This window comes from Cydia strobilella, chromosome 15 (genome assembly GCF_947568885.1).
Source record: "Cydia strobilella chromosome 15, ilCydStro3.1, whole genome shotgun sequence".
Taxonomy (NCBI): Eukaryota; Metazoa; Arthropoda; class Insecta; order Lepidoptera; family Tortricidae; genus Cydia; species Cydia strobilella.
This window is the reverse complement of record NC_086055.1, coordinates 4809487-4826778: the sequence shown is the minus strand read 5'-3', so window position 1 is coordinate 4826778 and position 17292 is coordinate 4809487. Positions and strand designations below refer to the sequence as shown.

General features: G+C 36.4%; 1 protein-coding gene across 1 annotated transcript in view; it reads right to left on the bottom strand.

The window, feature by feature from the left end:
* LOC134747864 (visual system homeobox 2-like) overlaps positions 1–17292 on the bottom strand; it is a 126160-nt gene that overhangs the window by 41015 nt on the left and 67853 nt on the right. The gene's annotated exons all lie outside the window — the stretch shown is intronic.

The following is a 17292-nucleotide window of genomic DNA, read 5'->3' as shown; positions in this document are numbered from 1 at the left end:
GTTATAAAGTTGTTATAAAATTAAACATCATGTCGCTACATCTGTATCAAGTTTTATCTCGTTCAAGTTTTTTATTGTTATTCTGTTCCGTCAGCCAGGCGACAATATTAGCATAGTTTGTTAGAAGAAATGTTATACAGCGATGTACTAATATGCTAAATAGATGAGATGACCCATTATGGTCATTATGGAACGGGCTTATAACTGCCATAAAAGTGTATGTTTGGCACATGTTTGGTTATTTTAAATACCATAAAACCAAGGTTTAAAAAGTGACCCTGGAGAACGTAACCATGGCGACGAGTGACAAGAAAAAATTTATTCACCCACTTAGGTATCTGAACTAGCTCCCCGCGTCTTCGCTTCGCTGTGATAAGCTATTCCATATGCAATTATACCTATATGTACACAATAAATAAATATGAATATGAATATGAAAAATTATCCTATGTCCTTGACTCAAATTATTCATACCAAATTTCACGTAAAATCGATTCGACGATTTTAAGCGTGTAAAGGTAACAGACAGAAGGTAAAGACAGAATTACTTCACATTTATAAATTTTAAGTAGATATTCAGATTTCTGTTATGGCCCGGCCATACATGACAGAAATATGGTAGACAAAACAATATAAACAGCTGTAGGCATGTATTGATCTTTTACAAGCAAGTGCAACGGAAAAAATCCAATGCATTGTCCTAACTAAAGAAAGACAACATACTTACAAGTCTTACCACCGCAAAGACCATATAACTTTTTTTTTTAAATATCTTATCTCTTTCCTTATATTGCAAAATAAAATGACGCAGCTATACTAGCCCAAATACAACGGCTAAGTAAATAAATGTAAGTGCCAGATATGCAAATAACCTAAGTAAACTCTTTTCGAACAAAACCAAACACGTAAAAATAAATAAAATTTCGCATCAAAACTATCGCGCTTAAACTGTGCATTATCCGATAATGGGCAATAACGTAGTTAATCAAACTGGTGACAGCGCCTTTGTCCGGGTACGAACCCGCGACAATCGATTACGCGACAAATGAGTCAATAGCGCATTATATTAATTAATAATTACTGAGGCAACTGTCACAGCAGCAATGGAATAGCGAAAAGTCTGGTGGATTGAAATGTGGAAATCACATATTCACAGTCATGTCATGATATCCAAAAGAATTGAAACTGATAAGCAAATAAGTTTAAGTAGGTTAGTCAGCTCGCTTGATCGTGTAAATTCGACAATCGCCTAAGCGGTCTACGCTCGGTAAAAGACCTGCGATGAGAATAGCTCTAGAAAAATCGCGTCTTCAGGAATCAAGACGACCATTTGTCATCAAGAGGGGGTGAAGGGGTTGGAGGGGATGCTATTATCGGCTTAGTGCCGCGCCATTTGGCCGCCGGCGCCAGCCGCGGACGGAGCTCCAACGTTTAGTGGCGTAGCACAGTGGCGAGTTGGCGACCAAGTTTCTATTGTTGGGTTAGTTTTCTTTTCTTGGACGTTCTCTTTTCGTATCAAGCAGTATGTTTACAGGGATATGTGGTACAGCAGTAATCGCAATGTGAATGAGATGCTCAAAAGACCAGAAAACAATTTTATTGTTAAGGGAATAGGACCGCATGCAAAACATTATAACCCCTTCATCCCCTTACCTACTTCTGCTGTTGACTGTACCTATTGAGTTGAAAAATGTGCTTGCTGATGTGGCGATCTAGCTGAACCTTAACCATAGGTACAAGAGTTCTGTGCACATATTTGTGCGCATCTTGATAAATATTTCTTGGCGACTTAAATATCTGATGGCGATTGTATACTGTTGGTAGTCCAAGCAAGCTTAAAATTTGTAAAATATGTTTAAAACTCTCAATCGAAAATCAATTTGCATTTTACATTTCAAAGGAATAAAGCATTCGCAGAAACTGTACTGGCAGTTCAAGTTATAACTGTCTCTCTATTTACAAAGCCTTTCGTATCGATTCTGATTTAAATCCCATCATATCTTGAACTCCAAATCCGTGACAATTGTACATCATCGAAGATCACACATTTACTGGTTCAAATAGATTCGAAGGAAGAAAGGGGCGTGTAAACAACGAGCCAAGTTCACGCCGTTAAAACTTGCTCGGGCAAATAGGAGCAGGCGATTGACTTCCACTCGAGTTTAAGTTTAGCTTGGTGGGTCGGTAAACTAGTACCAACCAAAATAAAACGTCATTGTGAATAGTTTCGAGTATTTTCAACTTACTAGCAAAGCCGTTTGTCACTCGATAGGTTGGTGGTTTGGTATCTTTATTAAATAATGCGTAAACTTTTTTACAGAAACAGTAGATACATAATGTATTACATATTATTATCAAGTGAGACCAATAATTAGATAAATTTATTAAGTTATATCCCGGCGAGTATCTCTTACCTTTTATTCTATTTCTACAGTTGTCTACAACCAAGCTAACACATAGTTTGCTCAACATTGAATAAGTAACAAGATTGCCTGGAGCAAACGTTACGAGCAAATTGTCTTGCAGTGCACTTGCAGACGTACACAAAACGCTGACAGGAGATGCATGGCGCCGCAAAATGGCTTAAAGTAGCGCATTCTGAGGCTATGGATAAATAGGTACCCGTTTTAAGCTTATATGGCCTCAATTTGATAACTTGTAGCCATTAGAAATCATCTAGTTTGTAAGGATGGTAAGGTAAGATAGTTTGAATTTAGGTTAAATAAATAGTAAAAAAGTTAGGTATAAGTAAAAAGCGACTTATTGTAATGCAATAAACGACCATGAATTCCGAATAAAACTCCAAAAGTAAGTCGAACCCCTTAGCTATATTCCTTTCGTAATTCGTAAATGATTGAAACGATTGAAAGAAACATCAGACGTAGCTCCGAATCGCAAGTCACAATGAGCATTACCGTGATTCGATGAAAGTCGTAATAAATTAGAAATGGGTTGGTCAGTAGCATTAGCATTATAACCATCGCAGACTGAGCGTATGGACTCGCCGTGCCAGTATTAGAGTGATCTAGATAGCAGTGAGATCTATACGTGTTCCGATATCGTAATTTAACTGGTTCTAAAGGCGATGCGCTTTCTGTATCTGTTACATTGCTGCCCCTAGTATTGTGGGCGTGACAATAGTCGTCTCCATCGAGATTCTTATTGTCCTCTAACTGGATTACATCGTCTAATAAGTTAGAGTGACTTGGTATCGGTTCCGTTAATACGGTGACCATTTAGTTTAATTGTCGTTTTGGGTGCGGAGAGGTTTATTTATTCCTGCATTTGTAGTGGGGAAGACTAGTCATCGATAATAGGCGATTAATGTATGTATTTTTAGATTGTATTATCATAATTACTGATTCATTGAATATCATTAAAATCTATAAAATGAGAAGGTAAATATAAATACTAGCCAGGCAAAGAATGAAGGACTTTGGAGCAGGCTATCTGAAAATGAAAGAATTCAAAGCACTACCCATGAGCTCCATCTTCCGGTACTTACATTGAGGTCGTCGAAAAAGCTCTTGAGTAGGCGAAAGGTCATTCTTAAAGGGGTAATTGCACAAAAGATCCCTATGGGTAGAAGTGTATCCGCAAGGGCTCCCGAAATTATAAGATAAGATAAATACTAAATATTGTTCTATACCAAATGTTATTGCCATGCAAGAGATGACAAAGTCACAACTAATAACTTATTCATAAACATACAACAAAAATACGATGTGTATTCTTGACATCAGTAAAACGCATCTCTAATAGCACCGACCAACAAAACCCCTCACATTTAACAGCAATCGGTGATACAATCCCGTTAAACAAGCCAACAATGCCTCACGACAAAGAGCATTATATCATAATTTGGCCACAACAATGTGTCCACCCCAAAAAACAAACTAGATAAGTCGAGAAATAACATTTAATAGTGCGCATCGCAGCGGGCGGGCGGGAATCTCACTCGTTAGGTTTGTGTCTCGTGCTACGTGTCCGGGCACGCGGAGGGCACGTGCCGGGCACGTAATCGGCAATTATGGCAAATGAGGATTTTTACAGCACGTCTCTGTGTCGCCCGCGGCGGTTTGTGTCAGTTTAGGATTAAATACAGTTGGTGATTGGGTAGAAATTTGCTAAATGAAGTACAATGAAGCATTTATTTACATAAAAGATAATAATATATACAGTGGTACTACTAAACTAAATTATAACTAGTTTAAATTGAGGCATTGTACCAAGGATGCTGACGGCATTTCCTCGTTGTATCGCAATGCTGATACGTTATTTATTTAATAATTTAAAATTCCTCGTATTTTTTATATAAGTAACTTTCATATTGTTTTAAACATGAATACAAGGGACATCGAGGGGCGAGAAAATTTGTCTCACTTAAAGAGGTATCTGCGGTGTCAGCGTGGTTGCATTTTTATCACCTGTCACTATGCCTGTCACTTTCGCACTTACCTACTTGTTAGAACGTGACAGGCATGGTGACAGGCGATAAAAATGCTACCGTGCTAAGCCCGCAGAATTATCATCTACAAATGTACACAGTACTGCAATAAATCATTCTTATTCTTATTCCACTAACCCAGGGTCTCAGTTAGCCAGGTAGAAATAAATTTCTGTCTCATTTACAGAGGGTTCCATTAATAGAGGTGAGAATAGAAGTTATTTTAGTTATAGAGGTGGTTAATAAGATTTTTTTGTAAACATTATGTGTGAGTTGTAATCTTTATCTTTGCCCTTCCGAACATTGAGGGAATTTTTAGTCTGTAATTTTTTTTTTCAAATTTATTTAGAATGATTATACATAGGATAGATTTTGTCACATTAAATTTGAGACAGAGAGATTTGAGAGTTTGCGTCTCCCCACTTTAATAAATGGAAATTAATTATTGGTTTTCGTGTTACTTATTAAGATTTTAGCATTCGTTTCAATCTTTTTAACTACTTGAAGATTTTGTGGGTAGACTAAGAATTAGTAAAAAAAAAAACTAAAATTGATCTGATCGTAGTTGAAAGATACGGAAATTGATCTGCAATAAAGTCCAAGTTAGAGAGGTCATAGATTGACGTTATCTCTGATACAGAGCTCATTCCTATAACATTCTAAAAAAGCAATTGAGCAAAAGTATTCTTCAAAATATAGCCTCAGTAATAGAGGTAAAATGCACTCTCTGTCTCAATTATAGAGGTAAATGTGTATCAAATTCAAAGTATTAATCTCAGTTATAGAGGTTTGTTTTGTCTCATTATTGATTTTCTTGAACCAAATAACTTTCTCATTAAATATAAAGAAGCGCACGCTACAATACACGATAAACAAGTGATTAAGGCCAACCACAACGCATTTTACTTCACGCGCGTGTGCTGATGGCTAATCCTTAGAAATAGCCACATCGCTAAAAATAAGAGTATCATACGATTAGGTTTGTCAAAGTAGCTTTCCGGTAAGATAAAGTAAGACGTATTCGGGTAAATTCGAAAGGAACAAATACTATATAAGTGGCGGATAATTAAAAAAAGGAACTCTTAAAGGGGAATTCCACAAGAATGTCATGCACTTACGAAATGCTTTGCCTTGTATGGCAGCTACCTCAATCAAATACGTAAAGCTCGAAAAGAGCGCTGTCTCGCCAAAAAACTGCATAAGCAGCCTTTAAGAAAAAAAAAAATAAACATTGCCAGACCAAAAAACTTTTTCTTAGCATTTTTAGAAGTACTAAAAGAATGGCATGCCGTAAGCCTGCCTCAAAAATGGAATATGAGTGATTTTTAAATGATTTTCGGGCTTACCCAATTTCCGCAATTACCCGAATACACCTTATATCCGAAACCAACATTATGTAATTAAATTTGATAAACTAGATTTTATTTTATTTCTAGGTTTAACTTTAGTTTTAATTTTGTAATATTATAATTTAATTTAATTATTTTACATTATGTCTAGTGTTTGTATATTGTTGTATGTTAGTTTATATATTAATAAAACTTAGCTTGGTTTAAACTCTACAAGATATCGCTTAAAGGGATAAACTAGATAAAATGTCCTAATAATAAATTGTCTTACAGAAAAATAACAAAGAAAAACTGAAACGTGGCTTATTATTAAAACTATTGCTAAAAAGTACTTAAGTGAAAATAAAGATCTTATTTATTTTAAAAACAACATCAAAACATCATATAATCACTCATGAATATAAAAAAGTCAAATAAGCATTTAAAACATAATAAATCTTAATAAGATGACATGACATTAGCAACCCAAACTATATTCATAATTTCATACACGTTATCAAATCGAATTAGACATTTTAAAAAGCATAATGCGTTTAAAATCCGATTTGTAAGAGTCGCGTAATAGATATTAATAGTGCACGATGTTGCACATTATTGTAGTTTTCGAGGGTCCCCGGGCTTGGCCGTGACACTTCATTGCATCTACGAAATGTTTTACTAGAACTTTTAAACTGTTACCTATTTGTTTGAATTAAATAGTCATAAATGGCTTGCATTTATATCCTATTTGAATTTTGTACAAGACGGTGATATTAGTTGCAAAAATATTACATAGATATATAGGAAAAGGGAAGTTTTATCAAGAGATTCTTTTTTCTTTTCGGTTTATATACCTACCTAGGTATGTTTCTCCGATAAATATATTTTTTTTTTAAATTATCACTTTCCTACTCGCAAAACTAATGTTATGTTATATAGTTTTAAAAAAATGGTGTAGTTTTAATTTTTTAGTTATTTTTTATAGTAGGTTAGCTAACATAAGTTTTTTATTCTTTTAAATATCTAATTTGTTTTTTCTTAGCTTTAACACTTTAGATGAGTAACATTCCCACCAGCCCGCTGTTGCCGTGGCGTGGTGTAATCGGCCGACATGTCCCCTGGGCGCGTCACCCAGGGGACACGCGCTAATGTACAGGGGACTGACGTTAACACCGTTACAATACTAAATTAGTGTTAACTGTTTTATATTTTTAATACAATTATAAACGGTATTTGTTTGTATTACCTAACTATACAATGTTCGGTTATGTTATGACCAATTTAATTACAATCTTTGGAGAATGCAAGTGCACACAATATATTCGTTATAATGTTGAATCCGAAATAAGTGGAAGATTTATTACGTTTTGAAAAGAAGTAACTTGTATTTTTTTGGTGAAACATTCAATAATTTCCCTCTTACTAGGTGCTGCATAATAACTGTAATGTCTTTCAACTGCAGTAAAGTAAATAACTACAAGATAAATTAATAGCCACGATCAAATTGTAACAAAACATTAACTTCATAAACAAATACAACAAGGAATGGTCCATCGAGGGCCGCGTGCGCCGAGGGCGTGTTAACAACCCCTCTGCTGCTCTAACAAGCTAAAATATACCATATAACATACACATTAGAAACTATTAAATGTGCAGTTGTAACGATGCAATATGACCAAGAAGTTTTGATGTCATTTAAGCAATATTAGGCTTTGTGTTTAAGGAATAAGGGTTTCTGTAGCGGCATTTAGTGTTGGAATAATTTATAGTTTATCTAATAAATTGATTATGACCGAGGGTATAAATCAGTTATAATCAGATCAGTCGCTCTTGCGGTATGATCTGATTGTTTTTAATGTTTCTCTTTTATGAGGACATTGCGTCGTCGACAATCGTTTGTTTTAATTTCGTGACAGTAATTTGATTTGGCTGTACTTTTATTTGGGGATAATGGTGACAGTTTTGTATTTGTTACATTGTGCAGAGGGATGTTGGTGCTTTATTTTTTAGGTTTCTAAGGAGTCACGTCATGGGTAACGGACTCTGGTCCTTCGGCTATAGCTACTATTTTATACTAAAATTTTACTGCTGTAGGTATGCAGGGTAATGACCCAACCTTTTAAAAGGTTTTGGTTGAAGTTTGCCCTTGCAAATATAGTCTGATTTATGTGTAAATTTTTAATGCACGCATTTGCCCTTGATTAAAACGTAAAAAATATATATAAAAAACCGGCCAATTGATGCGACTCGGACTCGTGCACGAAGGGTTCCGTACCATTATCTATAAAAACGGCAAAAAAATAGCGTTTGTTGGAGCCCCCTTAAATATTTATTTTATTCTGTTTTTTAGTATTTGTTATTCATACTTTTAATTAATACATCATCTGTGAAAACTGTCTAAATATCACGGTTCATGAGATACAGCCTGTCGGAGTCTTAGTAATAGGATCCCGTTTTACCCTTTGCGTACTACAATTTTGCTTTAGCCCCCTCTTAAGTTACATGAATTTACTAAACTACCTTTTTCCAAACCTACTTCATATGGACGGACAATCAAAACTTCCAGTTATTTTCTTCAGCGACTTAGATCTATTCATTACAATACCAACAAACCAACATACCCCATTCCAATATGATATAGTCAAGTGTGCCATAAGGCATTTTAATCAAGCCGGGTGCCCACTTGTGGGACTAAGCCCACGGATTACCGAGGGTCCAGGAATGTGGGGTTGTGGGTAATTGAATTTTAAGAATGATTTGTTGCGTTTGGAAAGTGTTTTACTTGTATAATGTATATTTAGGTCGATCACAATTTATTACATATATTTTATTAAAAAATGTACGCTTTTAAAGTCGTCGTCAATAGAATTTGCAAATAATGCAAACAAATATGACAGATTTTGTTAGCGTTTGACACATAACCTAACATTTTTCCGAAGGTTATTTTCCCTGAAATATTAATAAGTAAGCAAGATTATTTTAAACCGGGTCACTCACGTATTATTAAGTCGAATAGCTCTACATGTTTCGGTCCAATTTACGAGGACCGTCTTCACGGAGACACGACACGTCTTCACTGGTCGAGGGCGCGGCGTGTCGAGCTATTCGACTTATAATACGTGAGTGACCCGGTTTAAAATAATCTAATATGTTAGAGTCTCACGGAAGTTTTATAGTTAAAATTAATAAGTAATATTTAATTTAACTAAAAATTTATATAAATAAAATATTTAAGAATATAGACTGTTGATAAGATCATGGTTGTCCTTTTAAAGAGCGAGATTACGAAGTAATGAAGGTAAAATTGTTTGTTTAAATTATTTGTAAGTTCTATTGAAGACGACTTTATAGCAAATAAGATTATCTAATAGTACCAGGAGGAGGAGGGGGAGGAGGTAGTAGTAGAAGTACCAGGGAAAGAGTCACACGAACCTAGTCGTCGTCAATAGAACTTGCAAAAATGTAAATAAACCATTTTACCTTCATTACTTCGTAATCTCGCTCTCTAGATAGAGTGGTGCTTTTTTCTCAAAACCTTAATATAATAATATATTTAATATTTTCAATCAATCAATCAATCAGTCAATCAATCAATCAATGTTTTTATTTGTTAAACATAGGTACATACCTATAGGTGTTACAACAATTACTTAGAATCACTATGTCTTACCAGCATATATTTTAATATTTATTTCATGAACAAACTCATACAAATGGAATTCTTAATAATTAATCAAAAGCTCTGTTTCCTAAGTAGGTTAACCTGTATTTTAAAATAAACAGTGCCTTGACAAATGTATATGGTTTTTTTGGCCGGAGATACCCGTTTTGGGTAGACGACATGTTATTATCTGACATGTCATTGTGCTATGCATTGGCACTGGCAGCCGGAGACGAGGGGGCGCAATTCAAAAATGCATCGCAATTTCGCCGGCCTCGCACTCGCAAACATAGATGAGAAACGATTCGTTTTGACTCACAAATTGCAGTTTTGTCTCGTATTCCGTACATACAAGGAAAATCACGTAGTTGCCTAAGGGCCACTTGCACCATTCACTAACCCGGGGTTAACCGGTTAAACCTGGAGTTACCATGGTTACCAGTACAATTTGACACTGGGTTAACGGTTTAACCGGTTAACCCCGGGTTTGAGGGATGGTGCAAGTGGGCCTAAGTTGGCTGCAGTGAATGTAAAGTCGTCGTCAATAGAACTTGCAAATAATGTAAACAAATATGAAAGGTTTTGTTAGAGTTTGACACATAACCTAACATTTTTACAAAGGTTATTTTACCTGAAATATTAATTTCAGTGGGTCAAATATTTAATCTTTAAAATTTCATTGCAGGCAGAATTGACACAGCCGCAGAGATAAGTGGAACGAAATAAAAAATATAATTCTTTTGTCACACAAGTAACTCACGTAGCGTTTCCAGAGATGGCGCCACCGGACATGGCCAGGGTAGTAAACTCGCTATGTAGCGCGCGGTAGCCATGCTTTAGCCACGTCTACGACGAAATAAGGACCGATACTTATTTTGATGACTATTTTTTTTCGCCAGTTTTTGGTAAAATTTGGTACCTAAGTCTGAAGGGTCCCTCTGGGCGGAATAAACACGAAAATCCAATTTGGATCAAAATATAATATATGTAATTTTCCATTGAGTTACGAAAATTCCATACGTTTTCGTAACTCGGAGATTTTTTTTAGGACATACAGAATTCATATAGATTTGACTCGAATTATATCGAAATCTTACAAAAAAACGACAACGAAATAAATATCGACCCATAAAACAAACCTTATAGTAACGGATTGAAGCGAACCGTTTTTCTCTTGTAAATATTCCAGTTAAGATATTACCGTATTAAGACCGTATTTAAAACGACGAAACGAAACGAAATGACGAAAATTTAGAACGATGGATCAGATTGTTTTTATAAAATATGAAAAAATACATAAATATTTATCTTTATTGTAAAGTTTCTGAATATTATCAGGACACGATGTTTTTAAAATTATAAAATAACGGAATTACGACCTAAGCTCTACATATATATTATTGTTTATGAATAGAATTTAATAAAAACCAATCACAGTATAAGTATTTTTACTTAAAAAAAACAACTTCCGAAGTCTAACACTTACAGAGGGCGGAACGTATTTTCAAATACAACCATGAGGTAATTTCATCTGCCTTGTGTGTTTATCCTACCAAACCCTCGAGCCGTGGTGTCACTAGCGGTGGGGGTGAGGGTGGGACGTATGCAAATGAAGACGTACTTACAGATTCGCAGTTTCATTGCGTTTATTAGGCGGTCGATACGGTTACGTGGCGCGTATTCTATTTTAAGGAAACGTAAAATACACGTTAAAATTGGAGGCCTATACAGTTATTAAATTTAATTATTAGGTGATGAGTAGGTATGCAATATGATTGTTTTAATGTGTAGGGTGCGGTTTATGATACGCCTTGGAAATACATGAGTAAGATATTCAGGATTTTACGATCGGCCACGATCATACAGTCACGGAATTTCATTTACAGTACATATGGTGCTACTTTCTCGCACTAGTGCGTAAAAGAGCACTTTTCGTGCATATGATCTTCGTGCGTTTAATCTTGACATAATTATTTATAATGTATTTTTAATTTAATGAACATAATGATTTATTGTAATTTTAATTCTAGACAATTTGTTTTCATTATCAATTATGTGATGATAATAATTTATATTCTGATGTTTGACATGTAATATTTTAAGAATATTATGAATAAATGAGTATGAGTATGTCGAAAGTTTAAACGGCCATATGTACTGTAAAACATTGTACGATACACGTGCGAATAGGTAATTCGCAACTCGTGTCGATTTAAAACATTCCCTGCGGTCGTGTTTTAATTTATCGCCACTCGTTTCGAATTTCCTCTTTTGCGCACTTGTATCGTAAATAACTATTATGTACCATTTCGTTCCTTGTAACATTAAAAATCAATTTAAAAAACGTTAGGCTTATTATCACTGGTTAACGTTAACCTAATAAGGTTAACGTTAACCTGCTTAGCATTCAATACACCCAACATCTTATCTTCTTCACTAGGTATATCACTTAGTTTTAGAAAAAAAGTCTGACCTTTTAAAAGATATAATATCTTCTTGAATTGTCACCGCTGCCTCGAACGTTTCAGGTGAAAAGTCTGTAGGACCTCCAAAATGCCAATTCTCGGCTGACAGAATAGAAGCGGTGTCGGCGCCTAATAATAGGGAATATTACGCAAAACTCTGCGTAGAGGGCGCCACTAGCACAATCACAGGGCCTGCCGCGAAACACGAAAATCGAAAGTTCGGTGTCTGCCTCTCTATTACTTGCATATTCGATCGATAGAGATCTATATTTATTATATTAAGACTTTGCCCAACAATACGTTGATAAGTTTAACAAACGTTTGTATTTGTGTTAAAGCTAAAAGATAGTATTTATAAGATAACACGTTTTGTTTTTGTTAAATGACTGTAGATTACATTTTTTAATAACATTTTGTAAAGGACGAATAAGTTAGTAGGTAATTGTAGCCGCCGTGCAGGTCTCGACGACAAATAAAAAGACTTCGATTTGAAGTAAACTTATAATCAATAGGTGCTGGTTACTTTACAAGGTACAGTTCACGTAAACGGTTAAAAGTGTAAAAGTGGTGGTAATGGTATGGAGGCTGATGCGAAAGTAATTTAGCTAATTTTTAATGGTAAAAAGGTAGTCTAAATTTAGGTGCCTCTAATTGGCCGCGATACAGGTTATGTGGAGCGCTCCTATTGGTGCACTTAAATAAGCCTCCGCATAGTAAGCGAGCCCGACGGCTGCGTTTAGCTACTGCATTATAGGTACAAATAAAAGGTTGCGTTCGCAACAGTAATATATTCCTAAAAATTCTTTGTCAACATATATTTGGGCCATCCTGTTGTGCCTACTTAAATAGCTAGTACTTGAGAAAGCGCGTAGGTAGGTATGTACTATACAATACATGTCATAAAAAATCTTTAACAAGATTAGAAGATTCACATTTGAGAATACCCATTCAGCGGATCGCTTCATATTTAATTGTAGGAAACTAGATCCAAAGATATAACTCCGTAATAGATGGATACAGTCTAAGGAAAAAACGTGCCTCGAAACTGAAGAAAATTTGATCTCGATCAGATGGCGCCACTACCTTTGGCCTACTCTCGGATAGATGGCGTTGACGGTTTCGTTTGTTATTTAACAATTTTAACGCATATCAGTGAAAAAACATGGATCAAAAACATATATCATCATTAATGCAAATAAAAAAATCATTTATCCATATATAAATACATTTTAAGGTATTTTTATAAATATCCTATTATATCCTCTTTGCTAGATCGGAACCGCCGCCTGTGCACGAAGCTTGCTTCAGGAAATAAGTACCTAACTTCATTCCGTTACGCTATGATAAGCATAATAAAACATTCCTATTCCTACCTACAGCAGCTCTTTTGATTGTAATACTATACTAGACTGATTATTGTTTAAGATTAGGGATCTTCTGGCGATCACTTCTTTTGACAGGAAATTTAAATGAATAAAGTGCCTATATACTTCTTATTGTTTTTTACTGTAAAGAAAAATCGTCTAGGTGCGAGTCAGACTCGCCCACCGAGGGTTATCTACAAATTTAACAATTTTTTTTACAAATTTAGTTTTTACAATTTTTTCCTGCATTTGTAGTGTAGGACGATATTACTTGCCAAATTTCATAGTTTTAGGTCAACGGGAAGTGCACCCTATCAATTTTGATTCCCTTTGCCCCGTTTTTTGCGGCATAAACGGCCGTATCAAAAAGATAGCTTAGAAGTTTGATTTTTCAGCGCAGATTTTTGAGCGTCAAGGGACCGTAGACCCGAGTACATGGTTTAAATTTCAACTCGATACCTCCACGCGTTCCCGAGATAAAGGGTCTTGACAGACAGACGGATGGACGGACGGACGGACAGACGAACAGATGGACAGATGGACAGACGGACAGACGGACAAGGGGGGGGGGGGGTAGGATACAAGGGTTTCCTTTTTTCCTTTTGAGGTACGAAATCCTAATAAAAATGAAAACGCACTGAGCCGAGTGCCCAGACTCACCCTCGCCCGATTACTGGTCACCCTACGCAAGTACACGTCACAAGACGAAGTCATTCCCAATTTCCCACCGACACCCGAAGCAAAAGAACAACACACGTACACACGACCTACAAATGTGTGCACACGTCACGGAAAACCGACGCAAAAAGACGACCCAAGACAAAAACCGGCCGCCATGCCGCTAAGAAGGGCGGAGCTAATAAAATAACTCGCGCACACACCGGCGCGCCAAGCGCTCAAACAACCTACTCAAATATAAACCTTATGCTAAGTAGTTTTGGGTTGAGATTTGATTAAGGGCATGTTTTAGTTGGGACGTTTTGGTGTGCCGCGGGGGGGTAGAAGTGGCCAATCAGGGCGCGGTTGCCATGGCTACGGTTGCGCGGCCGGTGCACAGATGGCGCTGTGCGATAATTAATTTGGCGTGTATTGAACATTTCAATCGAGACGGCTTTGTCTGGTGTTAATTGATTCGTGTCTCGAATCGGACAAGCGTGCTTACCGATCGGTAATCCGTAATCGATTAGTTATTGGACAGGCGTTCTAGGATCTGAGAGTTCTATAGAAGCCGGACTGTTTACCTGAAGCATATTATTTTGATGAATCCTACCTTCTTAGGTCGCTACCGTTTTCCAAGATACAAATCGTAAATTTATTAAAAATTGACGAAATGTCACTAGGAACTGGAACTCCCGCTGACTCATTGAACACACATTAGGTAGGAGTAGGTAGGTATTATGTATTTGAGCTTGTATTCTCAGAAACGGATTCAAAGATTTGGATGAAATTATATGTACAGTAATTTGTGAGTAAATGTATTTTTCACATTTTCGCGCATTTATAAGAAATGCCCGCTATCTTAGTACGAGTGGATACAAAAATTTAAGTAAATTTCCCGGGGAAAATTCTAGAATTTTCCAACTTATAATAACAAATAGATGGGATAATAGCTATAGGTAGTATGACAGGGTATTATAGCCACATGTAAGTTACCCCGCGTCACGGGGTACGTTTGATTGCATAACGATCTATTTATTACGGGACCCCGGGAAACCTAATCCCTAGCCGGCTATTATAACGAAAATTCAACCATCATTCATAACTACCCCAAGCACCACAAAAACAAACTCGAACCCACAGAAACAAGCTTCAAAATCGGCTAACAGCAAAAAAGTTTTCCTTCCCAAGAAAATTAAGTGGCAATCAACCTTATGCTTTCAGATTACGGTCTAGTTTGGTTTGTAAGATTAGGAATGAAATTTTCATAAATGCGGTGGGGGCGCCGGGTGGTTGGGGGGGCATGTAACGGACGGGAACTAGGGGCTCTAATTAAAATAGCATTTACAAGAATAAACGGATTGAAACTTACAGGGTAGTGGAAACTGTACCTACAGGAATTGGTTTTAACTTTTAAGAATATAAATAGTTGTCTCGAAAGTAGGTTCATTTTTGCATGGACTAGAGATAACATAGGTATAGCTACATTCAGAATCAATAGTAAACAGCGTAGCGGATGAAACAACGCGGCAAAAGTATCCGCCACCCTGGAATACTTTTCCAAATACTGATAAATCTCTACAACTCGCGTTCAAAAGCCCTGCTACCGTCGAATTGTTCTACCTACATATAGTGTACATATAGTGTACTGGTATTAGGTATATCTGTTAGAGAATGGTGATACGTTTAACGCGTAGTTTGATCCGCTAATTTTGATGCTGACTAAGTAAGTAAGTAGGTAAGGGAGTTCAATAGAAATGACGAATAATGTAAATAAATCAATATACATGTATAATACATACAATAATTAGTTCGTAATCTCGGACTTGGACATCCATGTTCTTAATTCTTACCTAAACTTAATTCTTTTAAATTAATATGGTGTGTTTCGTATCGATCCGGAAATATCGCGCGCGACAGTTCATTCCACAGTTTAGCTGTACGAGGGAGGAAGTTTCTAGAAAAATGCACAGTTGAGGACTGCCAAGCCAAGAATCACGAAGCCAAGCTACTCTACACGATGGGCCATTATACTGGCCCACTAAGATGGGCCAGCGTGTAGAGAGGGTAGTGGTGTCGATGGGATGGCCGCGGTGTCGGTATTTCGTCCGTACATCAAAGGTAGTGGGCCAGCGATGGCGCGTAGGTACGCATCTACGCGTGCCCCATTTCATAGTGCGTGCTCTCAACCATTGCATGGCCATCTCGCTGGTCCAGCGCTGGGCCATCGTGTAGAGGAGCCATAAGATCTACAACCATCTAAGATCTACCTGCTTCATGTATTAGAGTCGGACTAAGCTAACTGAACGGCATTTACAATGACAAAGTTTGTGAAAATGGCATCATAATTGTCAAATTTCTATAATAATACGACTTTTATAAATGACAAGCTTAGATGGACTAAAATTTATCAGGCGACTTATCGTGGATGGACACTAATTTAATTTACAGCAGTCATAATCGCATTAAAAATACTACTCTATTCCTACTTCTATAATTGACGTAAGATTTAATTTCACATGACGTAATTGTTTTTTTACCACACGTCAAGCTATTGTGCAGATATCGACGAATTACCGCACAATGGTAATCAATCACTCGCAAATCGCTTCCTTCCGCGAATCTTGCGCAGCTCTGGTTGCAGCGGTGTCGGGTGACGGTCTACTAGTGTGGCTATGCTGTGTGTAGAGTAAGGATAATCCTTGTATTACGGTTTTTTTAGACATAGTCGCAAAATATCCAAGTATTTTTTAGTCGCAAAATATACAAGATATCAAAAAAATTGACCTAATAAAACTTGTAACAAATTAAATCACTTTTCATTTTTGTATAAGTGGCCAAGTCGCTCAGACGGATAGTTTCAGAGATAAAATTGAAAAACCGAAAAATGGAACCTTTAAACCCCCCTCTCCCCCCAGCATCAGGGTTACGGTCGGGGACTTTTTATATGTTTATCTCCTAAGTAGTCCAAACAAAGCTACGAAGTCAAAAATCGTGTTCCTAGCATTTCCCTCTATACCTTTGCATTTACCTCTATACTTTGGCCTATTCGGAAATCGCAGATTTTGTGCTTTTAGATATCAAAAGTTTGTATTTGGATGATAGGTATTTCTTTGTTTGCCTTTATGGTATCAAATTCAATTATTGCGTAAAATTTTCATTTGCAATTTATTGTTGCATAGAAACATTTTTGGATGACAAAGAAAAACAAAAAAAAAACTTGCAAATACAGGGTCCAGTTTAAAAGGTACGCTTTTACCCCTTTAGGTACCTACATAAATATAACAATAAGACTGTTTACTTACTCGTATTTAGAGTACCTATGTAAGACTAGGTTACGTCTTAGTAATATCATGTACACCCTACCTAA